Source organism: Pinus tabuliformis, chromosome 1_2 (genome assembly GCF_031772625.1).
Source record: "Pinus tabuliformis cultivar Carrire ecotype Pingquan chromosome 1_2, CPIR1, whole genome shotgun sequence".
NCBI classification, from domain to species: Eukaryota; Viridiplantae; Streptophyta; class Pinopsida; order Pinales; family Pinaceae; genus Pinus; species Pinus tabuliformis.
The window spans coordinates 1078348014-1078372630 of record NC_142298.1 but is presented as its reverse complement, the minus strand read 5'-3'; the positions used below and the strand labels follow the sequence as shown (position 1 = coordinate 1078372630).

Here is a 24617-nt window from a genome sequence, read left to right as displayed (position 1 = left end):
TCCTTCCAACCCTTCTCAACTGGCTTTCAATTAACAATTTTATCAGACCCTTATGATATATGAAGTGGGAAGATGCATCTGGTCTTTCTCTAACTCTAGCAGACATATGTTTCAAGCTTTCCAATAGAAAATAGGGAGTATTGATTCTCAACTGACCTGCTATATGAGCTAAAAATTGGAAATGATAGAGATTAACTCGATTGTAGAGTCCTTCGCAGGTGAAGTGTGACTGGGTGATATGTAGGAGACAGTGCCACTTGTTCTTTAACCAGGACCTCTGAACTCCTAAACACAAATTCATTTCCTTAAATTCATCTTTCAGGAAAAAGGTACATCGATGTTAGTGAAAACGGCTCTTAAATGGTCTTTCTCCATCTGTAGGAAAACCTGTGACTTCAGTGATTAGCTCCTCTGTGACCTGAAATGAAATTCCTCCAACAATCACCTACTAACCATCGAAGCCTTCTGCAAATGCTCTAGCAACTCCATCATGATAACCTGCACAACGAGAGAAAAATTGCTCCCACCCTACTTCCTAAAAACATTGTTGAATCTCTAGATAGACTTCGAGTAGGTAGGGTGCCTTAGGCTCACCTTTGTTCAATTTTTCGCTCCTTCCCATGTTTCTCACTGCCAAGCAAAAGCACCAAAAGCGAGATGGTGATTGATCCTGGGTTTCTGGAGAAAACTTAACAACTCATCCTCATTTAGAATAATAAATACAACAACTCAATCATGGGTTATACGGGTCTTACTATATGAGGTAAATTACCCCAAGACATGTCAAGTTGTGAATCATTATAACGAACTGACAATTAATTTAAAAAATCTTAACACGCAATCATGATTTTTTAACCCACATTACCTCTCAGCGGTTGAATTCAACAATAGATCATGTGACCTCACCATCTGACTCATCAACACTTGTTTGATAATGATTATTCATGTGCTGACCTGTATTATGTCAACGCATTATAAGACAAAAATTGAATTTATCCTTTTGGCGTTTATGACCTGAATGTCAGCGCAATTTTTAAATTTTCAAACATAAAAATAATGTTAACACTCTCGTTGCCAATGCATTAAACTTGTTTATTACAAATTGGCGTTGACACTCCTGTTGTCAGCGCTTTAAAAATTATTGACTAAAATTGTGATAACACGCTAAGTGATGTTTTTTTAGAAAATGAGAAAACTCATAGTCGAATTTTTTAGTCCTCGAATAGATATTTCTAACGAGTTATCATACACGTCAAACAGAACTTTAAAAATTATTGACTAAAATTGTGATAACACCCTAAGTGATGTTTTTTTAGAAAATGAGAAAACTCATAGTCAAATTTTTTAGTCCTCGAATAGATATTTCTAACGAGTTATCGTACACGTCAAACAGAATTCATATGCCAAAGTTACGACCTCGGGAAGTTGATGTACCAACCCCAATTGGGCCCACAAACTTGTGGCACTTCATTAGGGTTATATTTTTGGATGTTTAGGGTTTCCTTTGTTTCTCATTAATAAAAAGGCCTTGGAGTCTCATTGTAACACAGTTCAAAGGCATCTAGCCGCCACATCTCTTCTCAGAGATAAGCTACCATCATTTGAGCTAGTTTATTTCCATTTTGCATGTAAATAGTTTCAATATTTTGTTATTAACGAATTGAAGTTCAGTTTCCAATGTAGCTTTGTGTTTCTATTTGAATATGTATTTCATTTCGTTCCTACATAAATCGGGATCACTAAGGGTCATCAGTCACCTTAAACATAATTACAACCTCATTATTAGCAATTCAAGCCTTTTTCAATTAACAAAACTAGTCATTTCAGTGTATTTTGGTAGTGGCTCCATTGAAAAATTGGTGAACCCACTGAGGTGTTTTGATTGATGGATCAAACCAACAAAATTGATCCAACCAAGCCTATTATAATTAATTGAACACAAATGAGCCAAGAAATACATATTACATAACTATTTTGGTGCCACCTTAAATGATCAAAGTTCATTAAGTCAACCAAGTTAATTTCATACAGATTGGATATAATTCAAACTTAATCAGTTGGATCAATCCATATGGCAGTCATTTTTTGTTGGGTGTGGAGCCTGATTATCTTCTATAGTACCACCACATTGGACCCCAGTTCAAAATGGGGCGGCAACGCCGCCCGTAAAATAATCGCTGCAAGGGGGGTCCAGGGGGGGCGGCAGCGACTTTTGGGAGCCCCCCCCTGGCGGGGGGTTTCGGGGGCAGCGCCCCCAAAGCTAAAAACAGCTGTAAAATTGCCTTGTAAAAGTATAGTAATTTCTAGTCAATCTGGGCCGTTCATTAGGCGGATGATCTGACGGTAGAACTTATGTTTAGTTTAGGGTTTTTTGCCCTAGAAGGCAACCCCTCTCTTTATATGAGGGTATTGTATTTGAGGCTGTGATATAGATGTGTATTCTGTGAGCGAGAAACATAGAGGTGAGACTGTGAGAGAATACAGAGGATATTACAGCGGTTTTGCTGTAGGATGTGTCTCTTCATTTTGCTGGATAATAGAAAGGAAGGACTGGTTGTTCGAGGTGGACGTAGCCCAAACTGGGTGAACCACGTATATCTGTGTCTCTCTTGTTTTGTGCATTTTTTGTGTTTATATTTCTGCAATATTTTATGTGTTCCATTGCTCCGTAATATATAATTTTATAACAACTGGTATTAGAGCCGAAGGTCTATTTGGCTGATAAACTCGCAGGAAAGAAGGGTTCCTGGTTCGAGTGGGAGCAATGGCGGAAGATGGTAATTTTAGGGTCGAGAAATTTAACGGCCAAAACTTCTCGCTGTGGAAGATGCAGATGGAAGATTATCTGTATCAGAAAGCTCTATACCTACCATTGGGCGGAAAAACAAATATGCCGACGGGTATGAAAGACGAAGAATGGAACCTTCTTGATAGAAAGGCACTCAGAACACTACGGTTGTGCCTTGCTGCATCAGTCGCCTTCAATATTTCGAAGGAAACCACGACAGAGGGTTTGATGGAGGCGTTGTCGAAACTATATGAAAAACCCTCGGCCTCAAACAAGGTATTTCTTATGAAAAGGTTATTTAATATGAAGATGTCGGAAGGTGGATCTGTTGCAGACCATTTAAATGATTTTAATACAGTTACAAGTCAGTTAAGTTCTGTAGGGGTAAACTTTGATGATGAGATTAGAGCTCTGTTATTCTTGTGCTCGTTACCAGAAAGTTGGAATGGTTTGGTAATGGCCATTAGTAACTCTGTTTCTGGATCTAGTACTTTAAAGTTTGATGATGTTGTCAGTGCTATCCTTAGCGAGGAAATGCGACGGAAAAGCTCTGGTGAGACATCGGGAAATGCTTTGAGTGCAGAGTCTAGAGGAAGAAAAATGGAAAGAGGAAAGAGCTCAGGATATCACAGTAAATCAAGGAAAGGCAGATCCAAGTCCAGATCGGGGATAGTGTGCTGGAAATGTGGAAAGAAAGGACACCTAAAGAAAGACTGTAGATCTCGGAAGGGAAAAGAAGGAGATGCACAGCAAGAAAACAATCATGAAGCAAATGTGGCAGGTGAGGTGTTACAAGATTCTTTGATTCTTTCTTTCGAAAGAATTACTGATTCCTGGGTGGTAGATTCAGGGGCCTCATTCCATGCCACTCCTGATAAGAAATACTTTCATGACTATGTTCAAGGAGATTTTGGACAAGTTCGTTTGGGTGATGATAAACCCTGTAAAATTGTTGGAATGGGTAAGGTTCTTGTCAAATAGCAGAATGGAAACCAATGGCTATTAAAGGAGGTAAGGCATGTTCTAGATCTAAAGAAAAATCTGATTTCAACAGGGCAGTTAGGCAGTGAAGGTTGTGTGACAACTTTCACAGATAAAGCTTGGAAGGTCACCAAAGGAGCCCTGGTAATAGCAAAAGGTGAAAAGGTTGGTACATTGTATTTATGCAATGGTATTTCTAACTCTGTTAATGCTTTGACTTCCAAAGGAGCAGATGCAGCATTATGGCATCATAGGCTCGGACACATGAGTGAAAAAGGGATGAAGATTCTTCACTCAAGGAATTTGTTGCGAGGTTTGAAGAATGTTGATTTGGACTTCTGTGAGAACTGCATTTATGGAAAACAGAAGAGAGTCAGATTTCTCAGAGTTGGGAAAGAAAATAAGAGTGAAAAATTAGAGCTTGTGCATACAGACGTATGGGGACCTGCTCAGGTATCATCTCTTGGTGGCTCTCGTTATTATGTTACCTTTATTGATGATGCAACTAGAAAAACTTGGATTTATTGTATTAAGAATAAATCTAATGTATTTGATACTTTCAAGAAATGGAAAGCTTTGGTTGAGATTGAGACAGGAAAGAAAGTGAAGTGTCTTAGATCAGACAATGGAGGTGAATATTGCAGCAAAGAGTTTGATAGATACTGTTCAGAGCATGGAATTCGCAGAGAGAAGACAGTTCCAAGAACACCACAAGAAAATGGTGTGTCAGAAAGGATGAATAGAACAATCATGGAGCATGCAAGGTGCATGAGATTGCATGCAGGATTGCCTTTACAGTTTTGGGCAGATGCTGTAGATACTGATGTTTATCTAATAAACATAGGGCCTTCAAGTTCCTTGGATGGTGGTGTTCCAGAGGAAGCATGGACAGGTAAAAAGGTAAACTACTCTATTTTAAAGCCTTTTGGTTGTCAGGCCTTTGTCCATATTGATAAAGAAAATAGAACAAAGCTTGAGGCAAAGTCAAAGAAATGTACCTTTATTGGATATGGTGTTAATGATTTTGGTTATCGTTTATATGATTATGAAAATCACAAAATCATTAGGAGCAGAGATGTAATATTCAATGAAAAGGTCTTCTATAAGAATCAGTTGCAAGAAAAGAAACAAGAAAAAGAAAACAAGGAATATGCAGTTCTTGATGAAATCACTGAAAAAGTAAAGGTGCCTGAAAATAATAATAATCAACAACCACAACAACAGCAACCATCACAACAACAACAGTCACCCCAAACACCTAAAAGTGGTGTTATAAGATCTACCAGGAACAGTAGACCTCCTGAACGATATTATCCTTCATTATACTATTTATTGTTGACTGATTCTGGTGAACTCGAATGTTATGAAGAAGCAATGCAGGTTGAAAGCAGGAAGAAGTGGGAGGTAGCCATGGAAGAAGAGATGGACTTCTTAATGCATAACCAGACTTGATATTTAGTCAGGTTGCCTGCAGGAAAAACTACATTGAAGAATAAATGGGTTTACAGGCTGAAGGAAGAAGATGGAGGAAAACAGAGGTACAAAGCTAGACTTGTGGTGAAGGGGTTTGCACAGAAGAAAGGTATTGATTTTGATGAAATATTTTCTTCTGTTGTTAAAATGACTTCAATCAGAACTATTTTAAGTCTTGTAGCAACTGAAGATTTTCATCTTGAGCAGTTAGATGTAAAGACAGCCTTTCTCCATGGGGATTTGGAGGAAGAGATATATATGCAGCAGCCACGAGGATATGAGGTGAAAGGGAAGGAGAAACTAGTGTGCAGGTTGAAGAAGAGCTTGTATGGCTTAAAACAAGCTCCAAGGCAGTGGTATCTAAAATTTGACAAGTTTATGTCTGAACAAGGTTATACTAGATGTCACTCTGATCATTGTGTTTATCTGAAAAAGCAAAATGATGGCAGCTATATTATATTGTTATTGTATGTAGATGATATGCTTGTTGCAGGATCTAACATGCAGGAAATAAATGTGCTCAAAAGAAAATTGGAAAATTCATTTGCAATGAAGGATTTAGGAGCTGCAAAACAAATCCTTTGTATGAGAATCACTAGAGACAGGAAAAATCGCAAATTAACATTGTCTCAGAATGAGTACATACAAAAGGTGTTGAAAAGATTTAATATGCAAAATGCAAAACCAGTTAGTACACCTTTTGCTATCCATTTCAAACTTAGCAAGGAAATGTGCCCAAAGACCCAAGACGACATGGATTATATGTCTAAAGTTCCATATGCATCAGTAGTTGGAAGTTTAATGTATGCAATGGTCTGCACAAGGCCTGATATTGCACATGCAGTGGGAGTTGTAAGCAGGTACATGAACAATCCAGGAAAGGAACATTGGATGGCAGTGAAATGGATTCTTAGATATTTGAAAGGTACCACAAATCAAGCATTATGTTTTGATGGTTCAAACATATCCCTACAAGGATATGTTGATGCAGATATGGCAGGTGACAGAGATAACAGGAGGAGCACTACAGGATATGTATTTACTGTTGGAGGAACAGCTGTCAGTTGGGTTTCAAAAATCCAAAGTGTTGTTGCACTTTCAACAACAGAAGCAGAGTATGTTGCTACTACAAAGGCTAGTAAAGAAATGATTTGGTTACAAAGGTTTATGGGTGAATTGGGTAAGGAGCATGATATGGGCACGTTATACAGTGATAGTCAAAGTGCCATTCATCTTGCAAATAACTCAGCATTTCATTCCAGGACTAAACACATATAGATCAAGTACCATTTCATATGATCAGTATTGGAAGATGGAGAGTTGAAGCTGGAAAAGATACACACTAGCCAGAACCCTGCAGATATGCTAACAAAAGTTGTAACAAGGGAGAAACTAAGAATATGCTCAGTTTCAGTTGGTCTTCAAGGATGACGATGAAGATGAGAAACAGCCAAGTCCAAAGAGGAGTCATTGTCCAGCAAATGGAGCAGCGGTGGAGTTGCTACAATCAGTCTCCAAGTGGGAGATTGTTGGGTGTGGAGCCTGATTATCTTCTATAGTACCGCCACATTGGACCCCAGTTCAAAATGGGGCAGCAACGCCGCCCGTAAAATAATCGCTGCAAGGGGGGTCCAGGGGGGGCGGCAGCGACTTTTGGGAGCCCCCCCCTGGCGGGGGGTTTCGGGGGCAGCGCCCCCGAAGCTAAAAACAGCTGTAAAATTGCCTTGTAAAAGTATAGTAATTTCTAGTCAATCTGGGCCGTTCATTAGGCGGATGATCTGACGGTAGAACTTATGTTTAGTTTAGGGTTTTTTTCCCTAGAAGGCAACCCCTCTCTTTATATGAGGGTATTGTATTTGAGGCTGTGATATAGATGTGTATTCTGTGAGCGAGAAACATAGAGGTGAGACTGTGAGAGAATACAGAGGATATTACAGCGGTTTTGTTGTAGGTTGTGTCTCTTCATTTTGCTGGATAATAGAAAGGAAGGACTGGCTGTTCGAGGTGGTCGTAGCCCAAACTGGGTGAACCACATATATCTGTGTCTCTCTTGTTTTGTGCATTTTCTGTGTTTATATTTCTGCAATATTTTATGTGTTCCATTGCTACGTAATATATAATTTTCTAACATTTTTGTTGAACTATTGTATATTGTGCTCTTATGCTATAATATAATTTCTTAATATTATCAACTCTTGCTTTGATCTATTTTACTACCACGATACATATGTAATATTTAATTAACTAATACCATATAGTGATGCCTTAACAGAGCACTCGATCACCATCTATCCAAAACCCCATGGATGCAATGCTTCAACTATTAATTTTAATCATTATATACAATTTATTAGATAAAACATAAAACCAAAGTATTGACTCCAACCTATCAAGTTACCCAATCATCCATGAGTATAAAGGAACTTTCCATAATCAACTTTTTTATTTGTGGACTTTTAACTCTAAATATAATTTAATTATACACATACAACTTAATTCAATCTCAGCATCATTCATCAATAAGGGATGGTAGAGTAACTTGTGTTGATATTATAATGCAACACTTGAAAAGTTACAGCGCTCAACTATTTTTCATATTTCAAAACATGCCACTACAACCTTCTTTGGAAAACAAATTTCAAGTGGTACGAATATGTTAGTAGCGATATATTAAAATCTAACTAATTTAATGGTTGATTTCCTTTACAAGTTCTTACCTATAGTTTTATTATTACCTTCAATTTTTTACATACTTTTGGTTGGGAAAAGTATTCATTTTCCATATAGCAAGTTTCTAGTATCATTATTGTACATAATATTATTCGGGAAGAAATGTTGTAAAATTATGTTATGTTATCTAAACATTTAGATTTCACCAAATTACATAAAATTAAAATTGAAAAATATATATTAATTGAAATATTTTGACTTCATCAAATTACATAAAAATAAAAATAAAATAAATAAATTATTAATTATTAATTTAATTAAACAAGTTTTCTTATCTATCAAGTGCCTCTCAAGGTGAAAACCTCTTTTTTGAGTGAAAATGTGAGAAAAGGTTTGTATCTCAAAATTTTATCCCTATCGGTGATTGATAGATCAGAGTTAAGATGAATCTAGGTTGACTCGCAATAAAACCAATCATTACTTGAAAATGTCAACTTAACGCTCCAATTAAATCATTTTTCATCTTGAGAGTGGAAATTTCCACAATTATTCATATTGTCTGAATATTTCAGAGATCAACTGTGTAGATGTTTTCCCTATCCAATGTTTCAGGTGGACACTCCACCAATCATCATGGACTAGAAAGCAAAGAGATAGTAAGGTGAGTGTTAATCACACCTTTAAGTAGTAAGGTGAGTGTTAATCACACCTTTAAGTAGTGAGAAGAATAGATTATTGGTCATAAAGATTTAAAAGATTAAAATAAAGTTGTGAATGGTCAAATGATATTAAAAAATGAAATGAATGATAAAAAAAGAGGTAATAAACTATTAAATGCGACCAAAAGTTAATGTTGTAATATATATTCATTTTTATTAATTCATTTATCTCACAGTATATTTATATTTTAAAAAATCACATGGTTATCAAAATATTATAAAAAATTAATCATTAACCATTTTTGGTCACATTTAGTAGTTTATTACTTATTTTATTATTATTTATCTTATTTTTAATATCATTTGATCGTTCACAGATTTATTTTAATATTTTAAATGTTTATGACCATTAATCTATTCTTGAGGTTCTCACTATTTAAAGGTCTGATAAGCACTCACCTTACTATCTCTTTGTTTTCTAGTCCCTGATGATAGGTGGAGTGTCAACCCAAAATGTCAGATAAAGAAAACATCTATACGGTTATCTCCAAAATATTCAAACAACATTGATGGGCCAATAAATTAGACATAAATTAAAGCTCGTCTAGCCTTTCTTAGGCACTTGAAGGTTATATTAAACTTCTCCTTCTACACTTAATAATGTTTTTTAGCTTTAATGTGTTCATTGTGAAGGTTTAGAGATAATTGTGTGTTTGTGCCTAATATTATTTATTTTTAAAGAATATTGTGAGAATATTGAGAAAATTATGAATAGGGACTCGCTGCCTACTATAGGAGGATCAATATTGGATAATAAATCAACAAGATATTATAAAATTATTGCACAAATTCTGGAGCTCTAATGATTGAGAAAATCTTGGAATGTGTTCCCTGTCATTTAAAGCAGATTCCTAGTGTTGGGAACTAGATCCACTATTTAAAGGGTTTTGGAGTGGAAAGCTTCATCATTTCAAGGAGAATGCTTCTACATCATTTTGTATAAGTGCCAATTCGAATTTTCCTCTAGGGGTTGGTTTTTCTTAGTCTTCTTGTGGAGAGAACTTGTATTTTTGCATCTTCACTTTTATTTCTAGCATGGATGTACTTATATTGATTCAAATAATGAAGATTGGTGTCATTTTTAGCTTCTAAATCTTGGTCCCCGTCATAGAATCTACTTATCCTTGGGCTTGGTCATCCCAGGAGCCTCATAGCCCTTTCGTATAGTTTATTTTTCTTCTTTTCACTGCTTATTTGCATGCATCTCTTCTTCTTGTTTTTCCTATGTCTGCAATTAGTATTGATGATTTCTTATTATAGGATTGGGTTAAATGGTTGAGGTGTGTTCTTTTGTAGGATTACAATCATGATTTCATCCTTAGAATATCTTTGGAATGTCATATTAATCATTGAGCTACTTGGATTAGTTTGCTTATTCACAAATCTAAAATATTATGGAAGTCCCTTATAGCAAATAGTAGTAATTTTATGTTATTTTTTAGAACATGCTAATAAGATTCATTTGAATATATTCCACTTGCATTAGAACATAAAATCATTTAAGTTAATAAAAAAATTTACTCCGTTGCATTTTCATTTGATTAGGTTAGTCATTTGATAGGTTAACTAGCTCTCTAGTTCTCGAATTTCCATATTTTAGACTAGTAATTTTTTGTTATTTTTTAACGCGTGTTAGCAGGGGTGTTTCTGAGTGATTCCACTTGGAATGGAAACCTAAGGCATCTTATTCAATAAAAAAATTGTCCCATCCCAATTGGATTTGATTTATTTTGTCATTCGGGGAATTATATCTTCTTGTAGCAAACCTTTAACTTCCTCTAGCAAACATTGTAATTTCTTGTAGCACTCCTCTAGCACATGTAAACTTGACCATATTGGCTCAAAACACTTGGTTTTTTTCTCTTAGGGTTGAATCATAACCCCTAGGTTCTAAATCCGTGATTGACAAAGAATAAAACACCAATTAGGACATGCATTGTTAAAATAGGTTAGGCCTATTTATTTGAATTCATGCTCTTAGGATTTCAATTATAGATTGTTGTTCTTGCCTAATATTAATTTATTTTCAAAGTAAAATTTTAATTTATGAAATCAATTTAGGATTTTATTCCATTACATCATGACAGCGAAAGAAGGACACATTGTATGTTACACATAGTTCTGATACCTCTTCAGTTTGTACGAACCCCGGGTTGATAATTAAAGTTGGTAGCCCTGGGAGTTGCAGTAGTCTTGTTCCAATACTGAGGCTCGTCACTTTTTCGCACTATTTCCAGGGAGATGTCAAAGTATGCATCGTTTTCTTCCCTAGTTGATGCATTTTTGCAAATACAAAAAATATTTGCATTAGGCATATTTCATTTCAAAAACAGAAAATTGCATTGCATTAACATTCTTATTAAAACAAAATACTTCTCCAACACCAACCCGCCCATTTGATCACATGGTGTAGTAAGAGAAACATCACCTTCCACTTTTGCAGGCAGAAGAAGAGGAGGTGACAGAGAAGGTAGAATAAATGAATGGAGATGATGACAATGAAAAAGACCCTATTGGATTTCACATTCAAGATATTGATATCAATGTGCATATGAAGAACATCCCTCCCTCTTTCCTTCCAAACTTCTGTGGTATGAGGTCAGAGAATCCGGAAACCTTTCTCTTTGAATTTTAAATTGTTTGTAGATCTTATGGTTACTTATTAAACACTCAAAATAAAGATTGTTTCCAGCAACATTGAAGGATAGAGATCTTAAATGGTTCATGTGTTTAGGGACTATTTCAATAAGATCATGGAATTATATGCAAAAGATATTTCTACAAAAATATAAAGATCATGATTTTAAATAATAAATCTTTAGAATGAATCAAAAAGAATATGAGAGCCTTGAGGATCTAATAGATAGGTTCATGTATAATGTTAAGAGGGAAAAATTACATCATTTAGGATCTGACACACTAAAAACCCTCTTACTTAGAACAATTAGGGATGAGTGGATTGATCTCCTTGATCTCATGAGTAAAGGTGATGTATACCAATTATCATTTGAAGAAATTTGTGAAACATGCAAACACATATCAAGAGGAAGGGCAAGAGTAAGTAAATCAGCATCAAGATCGATAAGTCAAGCTAAACTTGGAAATTTGTTTGATGACTTTAAAACAAAAATTCTTAGGAATCTAAGCGAACAAGTAGAAATGATAAGAATGCAAGATGAGGAAAAAGAACATGTTGATATTTTTGTTGTCCATGCATAATCGCATGTTATTAAATATTTTCCATCATTACCATGGTTGAATGAATTTTACCAAGAGGACAATGGAGCAAGTCAATCATTAAAGTAGTTATGTTATGTAGCTCCAAGAAGACTACGGTGGCCTAGTCAACCTAATATGATCCAAGAACCTAAAATTTCAAGATTATGCACATCCATCTCAATGTAATTGAAACACACCCTTTCCTTGGAAACCTTGGCCATCTCAACCCCAAAACCAATCTTGGCAACAAGGTTGGCAAGAACTTTATGGGAGAAATCCACAATATCCTCAATATCCTCCATATTCAACTCTATGTTATCTCTACCATCCACCTCCACCACAACCACAACCCCAACCACATCCATCTCAAATATCCACTCCCACTCAACTACCTGTACCACCATTTCCAAACCCACACAAGGAAGTAGCTCAGCCCACTTACAATGTTGAGGTATAACACTTCCGAATATCTCCTCTTGATATAAATGGTATTCATCGTAGCTCAGGAAGAGTATTGCAAAAAAAAAATATTGATGCCATTGAAGGACAACATTCAGAAGAAAAAAAAATAAGATTAAAATGAGAAGACCAAAGAATTTTTGGTCTGCACTTGATGAAGAGTAGACATCGTAATCAAAGATTGAGAAAGTTACATCATGTTCACCATTAAATCCTCTATGTATTCAAGAGAATAATCAGCAAAAAGAAGAAGATCTTAATTTCATGGAAGAATAAGGAATCCAAGATGATCCAAATCAGCAAATGGACCAGGGGCATCACAACTATATAATTGAAATATGGTTCCAAAAAATTGTTAAGTTGCAGTAACACACTCTTCTTCAACAATTTTTTATCTCATCTTATTCAAAGCAGTTGGTATCTCACACTCAGGTACATGTCAAAGCATATGTTTCGAGCCTACATATGATTTTATTTGTCCTCCTGCTATACAAGTGGCTCCATTGGAAGTATTCCTACACTTGAAAATGATTTTTTTTTTTTCAAGTAGAGTAGGATAGAAACAAAAATAAAAAAAATGGAAAATAATAATAATAATAAGAGAAAAAATAAAATCTCAGGTGAAAACCTCCTCTGAGGTGCTTGAGATTGACTCATTGATTGAAAACCTCCATGAAGCAGTCAATGGGTTGGAGAAAAAAAAGGATACTAGGTGAAAACCTCCTTTGAGGCGCCTAGGCAGACTTACTAGTTGAGAACCTCATTGAGACAACTAGTAAGCCTAAAAGAAAAAAATGAAAAGAAAAAATTATATGCTTCATGTATCTCTCTCTCATGAATGCAGGTGCTCTCTAACCTTTGCAAGCAACAAGGATGTAGGTTTTAACCCCATACAGAAATTACCTACATACGAATTCTAAAACACAGAAAATAAAAAATGCGAGAGCATAACACATAAAACACATATACACAGAGATTTTCCCCTGGATCCCAAAACGGGACTACCAACTTGATTTTTCATTATTTCTTTCAATGTTACAATACATCTTTATACATGTCGAAGCATCCAATACCATGGACCGAAAACCATTACGTCCAAAACCATGGACCAAAAACCATAGCGTCAAAAAACATGTGCAAAAATCATGCACAAAACCATAGGTGGGTCCGCCCAACCTAACATAGGGTCCAAAACCAAAATTTTCCAGGGCGTTGCTCCAGACCCCATCGAGTGGGGTTACCTGCACCCCTCAAACCCCCTGTGACTCCCCCCGCTACGCAATCGGCACAACAAGGAGGGGACTCCACCCCCCTCCTAACCCCCCAGTTAACTACGTGGGCTAGTTGTGGAAAGAATATAACACAACCCAACATTCTCCCACTTGTTGTTTTCTTTCCACAGGGGGCCACAAGAGAGCTTAGCCATTTATCTAACCCTGCAATGCCCATTACTTCTCTACACCAAGAGAACTTCTCAGAGCTCACAAATTTTGTCAATGCATCTGCAATATGCTTCAAAGCGTCCACTTTTACCAGCAACACCTTTTTGTTTTCTACCATATCCCTCACAAAGTGATATTGAACATCGATGTGCTTTGTATTTGAATGATATACAGGGTTCTTTGCCAAGAAAATTGCACTTTGGCTGTCACAGTCTATACTTATAGCTTTCTATACTAACCTCATACTTGAACACAATCTCTGCAACCAAACTACTTCCTTGCTTGCATGAGTGGCTGCCATGTATTCTGCCTCTGTAGTTGATAGTGCCACTAGAGATTGTTTCTTACTCATCCAAATGACTGCACCTCCAAATAGGTTAAACATATACCCACTTGTAGATCTTCTCTGATCCAGATCTCCATCCTAGTCTACATCAACAAAGCCACAAATATCCAACATTCTATCCAATCCTGGTCTTCCTTGGTAGCACAAACCATAATCACTAGTGCCACGCAAATAACTGAAAACCTGCTTCATTGTTTTCCAGTGCTCCTTCCCTGGTTTTGACATAAACCTACTCAATACTCCCACTGCATGTGCAATGTCTGTTCTAGTACAGACCATTGCATACATCAGGCTACCAACTGCACTTGCATATGGAACATGGGACATGTCCTCTTCCTCTTCTTGTGTCTTGGGACATTGTTCAGCAGGTAACTTTACACCTACAAGAATAGGAACCTTCACCAGTTTACTATCCTGCATATTATATCTCTGCAATATTGTCTCGACATACTTCCTCTGGTTTAATCAGAGCTTCCTCTTTTCCCGATCTCTTTTCATTTCCATGCCCAAAATATAGTTTGCAGCACCAAGATCTTTCATGTCTAATTTGGAGGAAAATTGGGTCTTCAAATCCTGGATATTGTCATTTCCAACCAGCAATATATCATCCACATACAAGACCAGATAAATAACACGGTCACCAATTAATTTAAAATACACACAGTGATCTTCTTTGCTTCTGGTGAAACCAAGTCCCCATATAAATGTATCAAATTTCTGATACCACATCCTTGGTGACTGTTTTAACCCATACAGAGACTTCTTTAACTTGCATACCAGTTCTTACTTACCCTTCACCGCAAAGCCTTCAGGTTGCTTCATGTAGATCTCCTCTTCTGATCCCTGTGAAGAAATGTTGTCTTCACATCCATCTGTTCTACCTCAAAATCAAAAGCAGCAGCAACAAATAAAAGTAATATAATAGAAGTTACCTTGGCAACAGGAGAAAAAATATCACCAAAATCTATTCCCGACACCTGGGAATAACCTTTTGCTACCAACCGAGCTTTATATTTATCTACCTTTCCTTTTGCATTTGTCTACTTCTTGAACACCCGTTTGTTGTCAATGGTTTCCTTCCAGTTGGAAACTCCACCAGATCCCAAGCCTCATTTTTGTGCAAAGATGCCATTTCGTCAACCATGGCCTCTTTCCAGAGTTTTCCATCCTCTAAATCTACTGCTTCCTTCACAGTTCTGGGATCATCATCAGTAATAGATAAATAAAAATTTGAACAAAAAGCAGATGGACCATACCTTTCTGGTTGTCTTCTTTTTCGAACCGATCTTCTCACAGCCATAGTTTATGGCTCTTCATCTTCTGATTCCTCCTCTGCTATAGAGTCTGATTCTTCCTCCTTTAGCTCAAACTCTATCTTCTCAGGTTCCTTTGATTGGACTTCATGTTTAATAACATCTTTCACCTCTCTGAACACCACATCTCGGCTGTACACAACCTTCCTTATTACTGGGTTCCAAAGCTTATAACCCTTTAAACCATCCTTATACCCAATAAAGATGCACTTTTCAGATTTACTATCCAACTTGGTTCTTTTCTCCTTTGGAACATGTACAATTGCATCACATCCAAATACCCTTAGATGTGAAAGAGAGGGTTTCTTACTAGTCCATAGCTCTTGTGGAGTCTTATCCTCCAACGCTGATGAAGGTGACCTGTTGACCAGGTAACATGCAGTATACACCACCTCTGCCCAAAATTCATGTCCTAACCCGGCACCACTGAGCATGCTTCTTGCCCTTTCCATCAACGTCTTATTCATTCTTTCTGCAACTCTATTTTGCTGAGGTGTATATGGAGTAGTCTTCTGTCATGCTATACCACACTTCTTACAGAATTCTTCAAATTCCTTGCTGCAAAACTCTCCACCATTGTCTGTCCTCGGCACCTTTATCTTCTTCTCTGTCTAATTTTCCACGAGAGCCTTAAATTCTTTAAACATGTCAAAGACTTCAAATTTATTCTTAAGGAAATATATCGATGTATTCCTTGAGAAGTCATCTATAAATGATACATAGTACACAAACTTACCCAGTGATGGAACCTTCACAGGTCCAAACAAATCACTGTGCACAAGCTCTAATATATGTTTCGCCCTCTTACCACCATAGGGGAAACTCACCCGATTCTGCTTCCCGTATACACAATTTTCATAGAAATCAAAATCCAGAGAGCTATTACTCATACCTTCTACCATACTTTTATCGTGAAGTATTCAAAGGCCCTTCTCTCCAATATGTCCAAGCCTTTGATGCCACAACATGGTCTTCTCTCTAGAGACCACTAGATTTTCTACTCCACTTTTAGGAACCACGAAATTGTTGCACCCATCAATAACAGCACTACCTTGCAACTTGTACAGAGTTCCAATCCGAACTCCCCAAGTCAATACCAGTGCTACCCGAACCATCTTACAGGTATCCTTCTCAAACACTATTTTTACACTTGCATCATCCAACTTACTAATAGAAATCAGATTTCTGGCTAATGCAGGAATATGCAGAACACCCCGAAGTTTTCTAACCCTTCCACCTTGCAACTTCAACTTTACTTTTCCGCGAACAACGATTCTAGCCTTCCTGTCATCCCCCAAGAAGACATCACTACCATCATATTTCTCATACTCGTAGAACCACTCTCTATGGGGAGTGAAGTGAAAAGATGCACCTTAGTCAATCAACCATGCCTCATGATCTACATGTGTACTTGAAGAAGCCAAGTACACATGCCCACCTTTATCTGAGGTGGTTTTCGCCTCTATAGAAGGAGCATCATCAGATCCCTTTCCTTTATCAGGAGCTTTAGATTTACAGTCCCTTTTGTAGTGCCCTTCCTTTCCACATTTCCAGCACACCACCTTTATAGGTTTTCCTGGAGATTTAGATCTCCATCTAGATTTAGATCTCCCACTCGATGACTTATTTTTGTTTCTAATTTTGGGACCGTCCTCGTATAGACAAGGCATCACCATTCTGGCTGTCCATATTTTTCCATCTCATCTCCTCCGTCAGCAAGGATGAGACTATTTCATCAAACTGCAAGGCAGTTGCATTGCTACCTATTGCAATAACCAAACTATCCCATGAATTTGGTAGAGAACACAACAAATTGATGCACTTATCTTCATCTGAAATTTTAATATCAATATATGCTAACTAACTTACCACAGTTTTAAATGCATTGAGATGCTCTGTTAGCGAGTCTCCATCTTTCATCCTCAGGTTATACAGCTTTTTCTGCAGAGATAGGTTCTTCTTCAGAGACTTAGATTGGTAAAAATTCCCTAACTTGTCCCACAAAGCCTTCGCCGTAGATTCCCCTGATACATTCAGCAATACTGAATCTGAGACACACAATCGTATTGTGCTCTTTGCCTTCCGATCCAACTTCTTCCATTCTTCATCAGACACTCTCGTTGGTTTAGTACCCGGATCTATCGCGATGCATTGATCTTTATCCACCAACAGATCCTCCATCTTGAGTTTCCACAACTCAAAACTCTGACCATTAAATTTCTCGATCTCTATCTTTCCACTGCTCTCCATCTTCTTTCACCACTAAAATCGATCTCGTAGATCTCCCACTGAACAGGGTCTACCACAAGCCCGAATGAAACCCCTCAGCAACAAAGGCGTCCCCTTGAAGCCAAAATCGCTTTGATACCAAATGTAGGTTTTAACACCATATAGAAATTACCTGCATACGAATTCTAAAACACATAAAATAAACAATGCGAGAGCATAACACATATACACAGATATTTTCCCCTGGATCCCAAAACCGAGACTACCAGCTTGATTTTTCATTATTTCTTTCAATGTTACAATACATATTTATACATGCCGAAGCATCCAATACCATGGACCGAAAACCATTGCGTCCAAAACCATGGACCGAAAACCATCGCGTCCAAAAAACATGTGTGAAAATCATACAGCAAACCATAGGTGGGTCCGCCCAACCTAACATAGGGTCCAAAACCAAAATTTTCTGGGGCATTGCCCCGGACCCCATAGAGTGGGGTTACCTGCACCTGTCAAACCCCTTGTGACTCCCCCCCACTATGCAATCAACGCAACAAGGGGGGGCTCTGCCCCCCCTCCTAACCCCCCAGTTAACTACGTGGGCTAGTCGTGGAAAGAATATAACCAACCCAACAAAGGACACTTTAGCACCAAAAGGAAAAAAAATTGATCAAAAATCTAGTCAAAGGAAGTCAAACTTGGGCTTTCTCCTCCTTTTCTCAAATGCTTCAAAAGGACCAAAGTCATGTAAATCCATCACCCTCATCCATTTCCAACATCCAACTATCATTTCCAATTCTTTCTCATTCATTTTCCTCGCTGTCCTAAAATGCTACAGGAGGACTCTGTTTTGCTAAAGGAAGCCAAAATACACAAAGCAAAACATTGTTTTAATCATTTCTTGAAAAACATGGATCCATTTAATGAGATGTTTCATGGGGAGATGAATATGGATGATGCTAACATGCACAAACAATTTCAGAAAATTCCAATGCACACTTTTCGAGAAATCAACCTCCATCACCTACAACTATTTTTGAATTTTTCTCAAGATTAGTGCATCCACTGGAAAAGATTTTTTATGGGGAGGTGCATAAAGATGATGGAAACATGCTCAAAAACTTCAGGTCAATCTAGTCTACCATTTGAGAGATATACATAAAACAATTTTTCTACAGGAGGTTGTCTTGTAATGCTACAGGAAGGTCTAAATTGCTACAGGTTAGCCAAGAAGAAGCTACAAGAGGCAGATCTAATTGGAAAAAGGGGTCAAAAGGTCATGTATTCTTTAGGGAAGGTTGAGAGAGGTCCCCCAACACCACTTTCATCACTCATCCGCTCCATTTCACCTAAACTTGCTCAAAATGTTCACTCTGTCCCGCCTAAAAAAACACACAGAGAACATTGTTCTCCATTTTTTCATTCTTCATATTACCTCCTCATGACTCCAACCTTTTTTACATGGCTTTTCATCACTCCCTTAAACACCAACATGCCCAACTAAATACTATAAGAAAGGATCAAAAGGCTGCTACAGGAAGAAACTCCTCCTAAAGTAACTTGTGCAATCAAAATAAATCTATGATATTTTTTTCTCCCCACCATCAGGAAGCATGAGGGAGAAATGTCTACACCCATGAAGGGACTCATCACCCTCAGAAAATCACTCCATCAACATATGCATCCCATTCATGAGAGAAACACCTGCACACACATGAGAACATCATCAGTCAAGGTGCAATCAAGTTCAGAAGACATGCACACCAATCTTACCTCTGTTTAGAAATAATATATGATTAGCTACAACACTCACATCAATAGCATATCAAGAGTAGAGCAACAGTGGTAGCAAGATAACTTAGAGGGCCTCTAGAAAATTATCACATGCAACTTCAAGATCATTAGTAACAGTTGGAGGACCACCAATTGAAACTTCAACATTCATATCGGCAGCCTTAATATCACCTGCAAAAACACATCAAGGGTAAGGCTCAGGTATGAAATATTTTAAACCTTTCCTATGAGCTTATTTTAGCTTGAAAAACATTGCAATTGTATGAAGGAAAAGTTTTGTATAGCCAAGATTAGTAAAAGAGCAACCTCCACCTTATCTAGCAATTAACTTCAACCAAGACACCTGCACATGGGGGAGAGGATAAGACAAAAGTGAAGAGGACTTTAGAAAGTAGGATGTAATTATTTATTCATGATGGAAGACAAGGAGGGCAAAGGGGTAGGTGAGGACCAACTCAAAGCACTTTGAGTTTATTTTGCATGCAATGAAACAAATAGAGAAAATTTGAAAAAAATATATATATATATATTTATATATATAATAATGGAAAAAATCTACAAAAAAAATAAAAATAAAATAACTAAAAGGTGGACCCACCACCTCTTGGCATGCAAATATTAGTTTCCACAGGATTCAGGTTGTGTGCAGCTCATGTACTCACCACTCTCGATCATCCTAGTAGCTCAAATATCAAATTTTAGGCCCTCTGTAGATTGCTACCGGAAGATTGTAATTGCTACCAGAAGATCATGTAGCACTATAGGAGGGATCCGAAAAGCTACAAGAAGCTATAGGAAGCCTGCAAAATCTACAGGAAGGCTGAGAAACTATTACAGGAATTTAATAAGAGTGTTATAGGATTGAAAATTTCACCCTAAAGCCTTGGGTAGCAAGCAAATATTCAAAAGAAATGGCAAGGGTGCAAACGAAGATGCTAAAGGAGAAAAATAGAGTTTCTACAGGAAGTAACAGAGTTTCTACAGGAAAGAACATAAGTGTTACAAGAGTACCAGTTGTGTTGCAAGAGTACCAACAGTACTATAGGAGATCTCCTTGATAAAAAAATTATTATTGGGGTGTTGAACAATGATTAATTAATTTCCAAAAAGTACAAATAAACACAATAGAGCTACGGGAATTTTGGGCTACATAATAGTAAATTATCCAAGGGTAAAAGGTATCCAATTTAGTAGATTGGTAATCACATCATTCCTTTTTTTGCTTTAAGTTATTCACCATCATTTTTACCTAACAATGCAAACTTTGAAACGGGAACTGATATTGTTACCCGTTTCGTAGAGATAGCAAAAAAGTGACCTGACTTTGAAAAGGGGTGATGCATAACGAACATGTTTTTTTTAGAGCATAGTTTTTGGAAGGAATGTCATGGGAAGGATAGTTTTATGTACATTACGTTTTAGAATGGTAGTGATTTTCATGCTGATTTTAAAAAGTGAGTATTCTATATCACCCCCCTTTTTTTAAAAGACCTATTTTTTGGCTTTAAATTTTCTAATGTATAAAATGTAAATAATTATTTTGTAAATTTGATCATTTTTGAAGTGGTCGTTTTCTTCACATTTTCTTGTTTTTTATTTTAATTTTAACTTCTTTTTTTAGTGAGGTTTTTATTGTTTTGCATTTTTAAATTAGGAGGTCGATATTTAGAATTTTCGATATTCTACATATTTATACATCCTTAATTAATTTTTCAATCTACATGAAATAATTGTTTCTAAAAAACAATATTTTTTAACAATGGACATAAAAATAACCATTTTTAACATAAATATAATTAAAAAACTACACATTTTGATAGTTTTTTGCTAGAATTGACATGTCAAAATCACAATTTTTATAAGATAATTTTAACTAAAAATTGTTAAATAATAGCTTTTTTTATGAATTTCATGTCAAAAAAATAATAATAATCATTTTTTTTCAAAAAATAATGATTAACTTAAAAATCAATGCGAAAATCAGTGTCGATGGCTATATATATACACGTGGCCTACCTCCTGCCCCCATCGGGTACTTACACACACCGACCATTCCATTGATATCTGGGTCAAGTTATACATGTACTGGGGTCATTTTAATTACATTGATTAATTTTAAAATGAATATATATCACTTTTCTTATGAACCCAAACGATTATTGATTCAAGGTTATAAGCAACCTGAGTCGAACGGTTTATGTTGAATTAATCCTGGGCCGAACTATTTATGACATTTTGCACTTATTAATTTGGCATTGTATAATTCAAGTGGGTGACTTCATTGGCCCATTTTAAAGGTGAATAAAAAAACAAAAGTTGCATCTTAAATATGATTCTCCGACTTCAAGACTATACATATATGTGTGTTAAAATGTATTATGTTGAATTAATCCTGGGCCGAACTATTTACGACAATTTGCACTTATTAATTTGGGCATTGTATAATTCGAGCGCACCGGATCCTTTGAAGCTTATCGTTTCCAAGGAACGGGCCGGTGTACGCTCTATGTCGTTAGGAGCGGAGTTGCTCGGGGTTTTCCTTTATCGGTATGGAGAGTGTTGTTGAGTTGAAAATATCATGTTGCAGTGCCTAGAGGGAATCAGCAAGTTGATAAATTGTTTTGTACAGTCGTTTGATATAAAAGTCTTCAAAAATGTCCAAGGACTGAAAGATCCCGAGACAATAGCAAGTGAAACAGTTTTAAGTGTTAGTGAAGTAGAAGCTCTGTATGAGTTGTTTAAGAAGATTAGCAGTGTTGTGATTGATGATGGTCTGATCAATAAGGAAGAGTTTCAACTAGCCTTATTCAAGACTAACAAGAAGGAGAGCCTTTTTGCAGACAGGGTGTTTGACTTGTTCGATACAAAGCGTAATGGCCTGTTAGGATTTGAAGAGTTTGCATGTGCTCTCTCAGTGTTTCATCCAAATGCTCCCATAGACGATAAAATAGAATTTTCCTTCCAACTTTATGACCTAAAGCAGAAAGGCTTTATTGGGAGAAAAGAGGTGAAACAAATGGTCGTAGCTACCCTTGCAGAATCTGGCATGAACCTTTCAGATGATGTAGTTGAAAGTATCATTGATAAGACATTCGAGGAGGCGGATACAAAACATGATGGGAAGATCGACAAGGATGAGGGGAGGAGTCTCGTTCTGCGGCATCCTTCTCTGTTAAAAAACATGACTCTTCCATATCTAAAGGATATCACAACATTATTCCCAAGCTTTGTGATTCACTCCTAAGTGGAGGATACATGATTATACTCCAGTGATCATCTAGTAGTCGTAAATGCACAAAAATGTAGCATGCAGTGGTGTGCAAGGGTGTTCATTATCATTGCATATTTATGGCTAAAGGTGCAAGAAAGTTCTACAAATTCTCAATAATTGTTCTCATTTCATCCTTACAGAAGGAACTTTTAGAAAACACGTTGACTTTACATTTTAGCATTTTCTTGTGTAAAACAAATTGGATGCCCAGTAAGCACTATTTGGGGCGATTTTGAGAATTGCCGGGTGGTGGGGCGATTCTCAAAATCGCCCCAAATGGTCGTAGCTACCCTTGAAGAATTTAGCATGAACCTTTCAGATGATGTAGTTGAAAGTATCATTGATAAGACGTTTGAGGAGGCGGATACAAAACATGATGGGAAGATCGACAAGGATGAGTGGAGGAGTCTCGTTCCGCGGCATCCTTCTCTGTTAAAAAACATGACTCTTCCATATCTAAAGGATATCACAACATCGTTCCCAAGCTTTGTGTTTCACTCCCAGGTGGAGGATACATGATCCAGTACGGCCAATTACTCTCACCACAACCGCCAATTTCTCACTGCTATCCATGACTTCCTCGAAGACTATTGCTCATGTTGAAAGCTCTGATATTTGTGCAAACTCCACCAAATCACCGGAGATGTGTGTATCGGGCGTGTTGAGAGCGAGTACTTTTATTGTTTGTGTGTGAGAGTGAGAATTATCATAATACCCAGAGGAAAATTGGTGGGGCGATTCTGAGAATCGTCGAGTGGCAGGGCGATTCTCAGAATCTCCCATGTGCCCACGCTCGCATGTGAGAGTGAGAATTATCATAATACCCAGAGGAAAATTGGTGGGGCGATTCTAAGAATCGCCCCAGCATCAATGAAAATAACCCCAAACAATAATATGTTAATGGAAATGGTGATGATAGCTCGATTATGAAATTTGAGATGTTGTCTCATAGCTCCTCCCACGAAAATTTGTTTTCCAACTCCATGCATTCTTTTATCAGTGGTTTCTTATAGATCGATGCAAAATAACTTCTCTGAATAGCAATTGACTTGGAGGTCACTCTGTACATTACAATAATGAGACGTAAAATAATATGACACGATGGAAAAGATAATGTCATGCTGCGAGTTTGGATACATATTTGAATTTTATTTGTATATGATTTGGATTGCTAATTTTCACTGTTTTTTTTCACATAAAATCTTCTTTATCCTATATGCACAAAACACAACATGAAAATGAACAAGCAATCACAATATATGTAATACGAAAAACATATAGTCAAATCCCAATCGTAATGTATGTAATACAAAAAACATATAGTCAAATCCCAATCGTAATGTATGTAATACGAAAAACATACAATTCAATTCCTTTTTATTTTGTACACTACATTGATGGCTATCTTAGTAGAATTTTAATTTATACGACTTCATAATTCCACCCACTCCATGTACAGTAATTTGAATTTCATTCCAGATGCAAAAATAAACAGTTACTACTTCGATTCCCCATCAAGTATGACAGGCTTCATACTTTAATTGTAAAATTATGGATTACATATCACAGATCATTTATAGCCTCACTCATTGATCCCTTTGCATCGAAAACAATAGCAAACACTACACTACAAAATAATGCAGAAACAGAACACATAACAATATAAGTTATTCTTGTCTCACTTTAAGTCCAATGTTATAATCTAAACAACATAATTAGCGCAATCTCCTTGCTTCCCTTTCAGATTCTAGAAAAGTAAGGACATCACCCTCTCTGACAGGTCCTTTTACATTCCTCATGATCAGTCAATTCTGATCATCCAAAAATTTTACTCGGACCTGTGTAACTTGACCTCTTGATCCAATACGGCCAATTACTTTCACCACAACTGCCAATTTCACACTGGTATCCAT

General features: G+C 36.8%; 2 pseudogenes; one reads left to right on the top strand and one right to left on the bottom strand.

The window, feature by feature from the left end:
* Nucleotides 1-21887: 21887 nt before the first annotated feature.
* Nucleotides 21888-22707, top strand: LOC149209872 (calcineurin B-like protein 3 pseudogene; annotated as a pseudogene).
* Nucleotides 22708-24419: 1712 nt separating this feature from the next.
* Nucleotides 24420-24617, bottom strand: LOC149209871 (small ribosomal subunit protein eS28 pseudogene; annotated as a pseudogene).